This window comes from Rhinoraja longicauda, chromosome 9 (assembly GCF_053455715.1).
Source record: "Rhinoraja longicauda isolate Sanriku21f chromosome 9, sRhiLon1.1, whole genome shotgun sequence".
Lineage (NCBI taxonomy): Eukaryota > Metazoa > Chordata > Chondrichthyes > Rajiformes > Arhynchobatidae > Rhinoraja > Rhinoraja longicauda.
In genome coordinates, this window is record NC_135961.1 from 25,712,407 (window position 1) to 25,719,512 (window position 7,106).

The following is a 7,106-nucleotide window of genomic DNA, read 5'->3' on the forward strand; positions in this document are numbered from 1 at the left end:
GATTGGACTGCAGATGCTGCTTTACACCGAAGATAGGCACAAAATTCTGGAGTAACTCAACGGGTCAGGCAGCATCTCTGGAGAAAAGGAATAGGTGACATTTCGGGTCGAGATCCTTCTTCAGAGCTGAACATTTTGCGTCTATCTTCGTTCTCACAAGATAGGCAGACATCGGTCCACAGGCATCTTAATGTAGGACTGATGGAGGTTTGTGAGTTGCGTGCAGTGTTGAGAAAAGCTTGCTTTGTTGTACAAACAGGTAGGTGAGTCAGGAACTCACATTGCTCAGCAGCAGCCTACTGACTGCCCTATTTGGACGGCTTGCTGCTCGTCTAAAAATATCACAAAACAATTTAACAATGGAATCTGAAAAAAATCAAATTATAATTTGTTTCGGGCAGGCAAATTACTAGTACTTACATGAAAACATGCCACCTGGTCCTTCTCCCCCGAGGCTCGGCTTGGCAGGACAACCGTAGGCCCAACCTGGCCTGTCACTCACTTCCCTCCACTCACTGGTGAAACTTTGGAACTCGGTGTTCTTCACTTCTGGTAGAGGCAAGGGGTGAGGGTTAGGGATGGAGGGAATTGGTGAGGGCCATGGTATTTGTGGTGTGGCTGAGATCAGTTGGGTTCTTGCCTTTGGAGGTTAGAGTCACAGCATCGTTTGTTTTGGTGAGCCAGTGTGACTTGGGGTTTGCCATACCTTATTTTAGTTTAGCTTAGTGTAGTTTAGTGATACAGCACGGAAACAGGCCCTTCGACCCACAGAATCCGTGTCGACCAGCAATCCCCGTATACTGACACAATACTACACACTAGGGACAATTTTTTTTTTTTTACCAAAGCCAATTAACCTACAAACCTGTACATCGTTGGAGTGTGAGAGTGTGTTGGAGTATGTGAGAGAACCTACAGACACCAGTCGCAGTCAGGATCGAACCCAGGTTTCTGGCGCTGTAAGGCAGCAGCTCTACCACTGTGCCACCGTGCTGCCCCCATATGGGGATATGGATCTAGTTACATATTGGGAGGTAGCTTAAGTAACAGCGGTTTAGGCAGGATCTCTGGAGAACACAAATGGGCGACATTTCAGGTCAAAACACTTCTTCAGACTCAGTGCATTTATCCTATCAATTCCCCTCATGAGTTTATACACCTCTATAAGATCACCCCTCAGCCTCCTGCACTCCAAGGAATAAAGTACTAGCTTGCCCAATCTCTCCCTACAGCTCAGACCCTCAAATGCAGGCAACATCCTCGTAAATCCAGGCAACATCCTCGTAAAATGTTAGCTCGGTGTTGGGAGATTAAAACCCATTGTGCTGAGAGTTGCCATTGACGGGACTCTTGATAATGTGGCCCAAATTCTGCTCCAAAGGAGGACTGCTTGGCGAATATCATCCCAGGCATCCCTGGCATAACATTTACACCAAAGTTGCAAGAGCAATTGACGACTGTATGTAGAAACAAAGAACTGCAGATGTTGGTTAAAGCATAAAGGGCACAAAATGCTGGAGTAACTCAGTAGGTCAGGCAGCATCTCTGGAGAAAATGGATATGTGATGTTTCGGGTTAAGAAGAAGTCTGAAGTTTGAATCTGAAGAATTGCCCAGAGTCGGGGAATTGAGAACCAGAAGACATAGATTTAATGTGAGAGGGGGAAAGATTTAATAGGGACCCGAGGGGTAACTTTTTTACACAAAGGGTGGTGGGTGTATGGAACGAGCTGCTGGATGAGGTAGTTGAGGCAATGTTTAAGAAGCATTTAGACTGGTACGTGGATAGGATAGGTTTAGAGGGAGTAGGGCCAAACATAGGCAGGTGGGACAAGTGTAGATGGGGCATGTTTGTCAGCATTGGCAAGTTGGGCTGAAGGGCCTGTTTCCATGCTGTATGACTCTATGACTCGAAGAAGGGTCTCGACCCAAAGTGTCACCTATCCATATTCTCCAGAGATACTGCCTGACCCGCTGAGTTACTCCAACACTTTGTGTTCTTTTGTGACAACATAATGTGCCTGGTCAAATTTCACGATTCGGCCAATTCAATGTGGGAATGATCACAGATGCATTTACTCAGAGTTAAACCAGTTTACAAGCCCAGTGCTGATGGAAAACAATGCAATGTGATCAAGTTTCTGGATTACGGGTTGCAGGCACCGACAACTATCAGACAAGTTTTACGCCTGGAAATTACCCACTGCACAATTCCGTTTCTTAAGCCCAGATGAAAGGCTGCTGTTTACTTACAACAACTGACATTTATCAACACTTTGAAAAGTGCGGAAATGTCCAGCGCATTCCGCAGAGCTAAAACTTCACCACAATGGAAGTATTGGAAGAGTCTGAAAGGCTGATGCAGGGATTGTTTGCAGCAGCCTTCTGAAAACCTGAGGGAAATAGCTAAGTGGAGAGCTTTAGGGGATAGAGAAATCAAAGCTAAAGACCTCGGTGGAAGGAAGGTAAGATGCACAAGGCTAAATTAGAGGTTATGTACAGGACAAAGAGACTAAAAGTCTAGGGAAGGGTGAATAAAATAAAGCTGAATTCAATGTATTAAAGGGCAGGAGGTCAGTGATAACAGCTAAATATTCTAATTAATAGCTGTACAAATAGGCCCAAAAATAGATACAATAGATAACAGTGACAACAGGAGTTCTGGAATATTAAGATAAATTAGATACAGAGATACAATGTGGAATCGGGCCCTTTTTGCCCACCGAGTCCACGCTGACCATTGATTACCCATTTGCACTAGTACTAAGTTATCCCACTTTCGCATCCTACACACTGGGGACTAATTACAGAAGCCAATTAACCTGCAAACCTGTACGTCTTTGGAATGTGGGAAGGAACCGGAGCAGCGAGAGAAAACACGTGCAGTCAGAGTGAGAACGTAAAACTCCGCACAGACAGGATGGAGCCTGGGCCTCTGGCGCTGTATGGCAACAACTCTGTTTGCTGACCGCTACGTCACTGCGCAGAGAGAATGAGATCAAATCAGAAAGTAACAAAAAACATATATGCACTTTCATAGTATTGAAATTAGGCCAGATGGAAGTGGCAATGGGGCATATGGGGCATATATGTAAAACATTATTTCATATTGGTTTTCATACAAGAGGACCACTCAGCACACTGAGTCTATGCTGCTTTTTAGAGCAATCGCATCGATCCTATTCCACCACTAACCCCAATGATTGAATGATTGAATCTTTGAATCATTGAAACTGCCACCAAACATGTCAATAACATTGACAAATTAGATCAAAACAATACTGATTTCACAAATTTCAAGTAGCCTTTGCATTCCCTCTCATTCTGCCCCTCGCTCGCCCTAGTCGTCCTGCTAGTTCCACTGTTTGCATCCAGGGTGGTGAATCTGTGGAATTCATTGCCACAGACAGCTGTGGAGGCCAAGTCTATGGATATTTTTAAGGCAGAGTTTGAGAGATTCTTGATTAGTAAGGATGTCAGGGGTTATGGGGAGAAGGCAGGAGAATGGGATTGAGATGGAAAGATAGATCTGCCATGATTGAATGGCAGAGTAGACTTGATGGGCCAAAAGGTCTAATTCTGCTCCTAGAACTTGTGAACATACTTTTCCCTTCATTACCACCTCTTCCACAGCCAACAATAGACGTTTGTGGGCTCCATCCTTCCTTGGTCCTCAGTGCCGCTCTGATTTGTTCAAGAACCTTTTCATACCCCTAGTATTCCTCTCCCCTGACTCTCAGTCTGAAGAACGATCTCGACCCAAAATGTCACCTATTCCTTTGCTCCAGAAATGCTGCCTGACCCACTGAGTCATACTGAGTCAGCATTTTGTGTTTATCTTCGGCATGTTCTTCGGGATGTGGGAAGAAACAAGAGTGCCCGCAGGGGAAGGTGCAAGTGCCACAGAGACAGCATTGCAGTTCTGACGTGAACCCAAGCTGCTGCGGCTAGGATCCAGCCGCACTACCTGCAACCATCACTGTGCCCCTCACCTGGTATAAACATTTGAGCATGTATTTGTCCTTCAGCTTTCACACCATCCGGATTGACAGATACTGCAATTAATACAGCAAATGTGAGAATTAGTACACACAAGGACCATGGCATTAGAACAATTAAGGATGCCCATTAAAATGTCAACTCTGATTCTGAGATCCAAGGTCGTTAAATGATGTGTTCTCCTTAGTGAGTAAAATACAATTATGAACCATGTACTCAACAAATAATTGTATGAAAGGAAAACATGTTGCTCCGAGAATATGAAGAGAAATACTAAGAATTTGCTGACACCTACTTTTTAGCCTATTGGCACAGATAATTAGAATGTTTAGCTTACGTCCTGTTGGATTACACATTGTTTTATTTCCAAAGATAAACTTTATTCAGAATAGATAATATAAACTAAACAAGAACTTTTCATTCATTCTGGCCATACATACATACATTCAGGCAAACATAGATACATACATACATACATACATACATACATACATACATACATACATACATACATACATACATACATACATACATACATACATACATACATACATACATACATACATACATACATACATACATACATACATACATACATACATACATACATACATACATACATACATACATACATTAGCGTTGTATTTGTTAGTGTTCACAAAACTATCATTATACCAGACACCCTTGCCATTCATGTGCCCCCCTGGGATGATATCCCTTCTCTTGTTTGAGGGCCCTGCCCCCCAATGTCCAACAGGGGAAGGACCCTAGACTGTGGTTCTCCCACACAGAGCCTTGGCGTTGGCTGCATCAGGCTTCAGTGCATTCCACAGCACGTACTCCTGCAGTCTGGAACAGGCCAGTGGGCAACATCCCTGATGGACATCCCGCTCTGCTGGGAGATCAACAAGTTTCAGGCAGACGAAAGAGCGTCTTTCACCGAGTCGACGACCTCCCAGCAGAACTCGATGTCCGCCTCCGAATGTGGCCCTGGGAACAGCCCGTAAATCAGAGAGTCCTCTGTTACGGAGCTGTGAGGTGACACATGATTGCAATGGCCAGCTACAGCATGGAGGGCTAGGACAGAGATCCTGGCCCCATGACTCACGGTGTTTTTTGTTCATCTCCAATGTTGGCAGCGGCTGTCAGCAGAGGGTGTTAAATGGGAGAGAAACAAAAGGAGTGGGAGATCAGAAAGTGAGTGGGCCCAGAGCACTCACATGCACCCCCTACAGAGCACCATTGTCAGTGTTTGTTTGCTTGCGATCCCTCATTTGGCAACCCCTTTCTCTCAAGATATTGTTCCGCATTATTAATGTGCTGCTGTGTCTGGATTGGGAGTCCACAGAGAAAAGAGTTGGAAATAGTATAAAAAAAACTTTCAGTGTTTTGTTTTCTTAACAAGCAAATGCTATATATCACAGAACACTTTAAACCTGGCCCTTGCAGAATATTTTAAATCAAGAAGCAGGGCGTCCAGATTTATTATTTTAAATTCAATTTAAAATGTGGATAAATGTTCCAAAGCACTGAGCCAGTATCATATGTGGTTCGAAGGCTATTGTTCTGCACCTTCATTTAATAGCCGTTCTTTTAAAGAGTAGTACAGGCACATTGGGAGGACTAATTTGGGTTGGTAGAACAACCATCTGCAGAGTGCTGACGTGAATGAAAAGTTTTCTTCAAGTCAGCCTCTTAATGACAATAGTCGAGGCTACTGACTTGCAACTATTTAAAACTTTCAATTGGTGTTTTTTTCTCGTTCCTGCTTTGCTTTCAAGCTCCACTAAGGCTTCTCCTCTGATTTAAATGAAGGGCATTTCAGTTCTCGTGTTTTCTCCTTTCTTTAGTCACAAGAAGGGATTCTAATTCTGGGCTTTAAACTGTGCTCCGCAAAGCATAATGAATCTGGCTTCATATAAGCCCAGACAATGGCCTCATTCAAGGCTCAAACCCTTCCTCCTGAGATATTGTTATAACTAATAACTCCTGCCAGCTGTGCTGAAGGGAACCTCAGCTCTGTGGGAGAATGAACAAGTTCCATCCTCAGAGGATTTGAAGTAACTCTGAGCTGAAATTGGATTATGAAGGGGAAAAGGTCATTCTATGCTCGCAACTTATCAATTTATGTTTCGCCAAATGAGGGAGCATATTTATCCCATTATCCATGAATTAGCTGGAAGGATGTTCATAAAAAGGAGTCTGTACAAACTGCAATGAAATTGCTCAGTGTAAACTGAGGAGCAAGGGAAACAGTTAGACAGACCTCAATCACATTATCGAAAACAGGTAACGGACGCAAACAAGTTAAGATTGATCAGGCAAATCACGCATCTTGCAGTATTCCCCCTGAAAAAAACCCTCCTTTTATAGGCACCGCACGGAATGCTCTTGCAAGCTTGTGGATATCACATTGTGCAGAAAGAAAAACCTGTTGCTTCCTCAACTCAAGTGTTGATCTCGAAACAAAACTTTCCATGGCAACAGGTCAATGTGTTTGTCTCCTTGCTCTGTGAAATGTGAGAAGATACAATCCTGAGACCATATTTCAAAGGTTCTAGCCATCTTTGTGTTCAGCTCTCAGTGTAAATTATAAAGTGGTGCGGACCCACTGGGACTGATGGGATGCGATGGGGTATGATAAGGAATTCGGAATCAGAAAGTCTGGTTTGCAAATAGAACAATTGAACAAAGAAACAAAGATGAACTGATTAAGCGTTCTGGTTCTAAATCACCAGCACATAAACTCCTCCCTCCACCCAGAGCACCATGCTGAATTAACCCTGGGTTTCATTGCCTTTAAGTAAGATTTGGAGTTACTTACCTCAACTAAACTATCACAAACATTGTATTAAATTTGTTGATGTTATTTGCAAAACAGGAAATGGCACAGGTGATTTTTTTTTAATTGAAAGGAATCATAAATACATAAACTAACAGATCTATCGTATTGTTATGAATAGTCTGGATTCTGAAATGCAGTTGTAATGTTTAGGCGAGAAAAACAAGAATCATATTTAATCATCGTCTGAAGAAGGGTCTCGACCTGAAAAGTCACCTGTTCCTTTTCTCCAGAGATGCTGCCTGTCCCGCTAAGTTACTCCAGCT

The 7,106-nt window shown here is 43.2% G+C and overlaps 1 long non-coding RNA gene across 1 annotated transcript; it reads right to left on the bottom strand.

Annotated features, from left to right (window-relative positions):
- Window positions 1-435: 435 nt before the first annotated feature.
- Window positions 436-5,193, bottom strand: LOC144596933 (uncharacterized). The gene is made up of 3 exons (XR_013547666.1): window positions 5,107-5,193; window positions 3,992-4,054; window positions 436-549 (listed from the first exon to the last, which is right to left on the bottom strand). It is a non-coding gene; the product is annotated as an uncharacterized LOC144596933 (long non-coding RNA).
- Window positions 5,194-7,106: the final 1,913 nt, after the last annotated feature.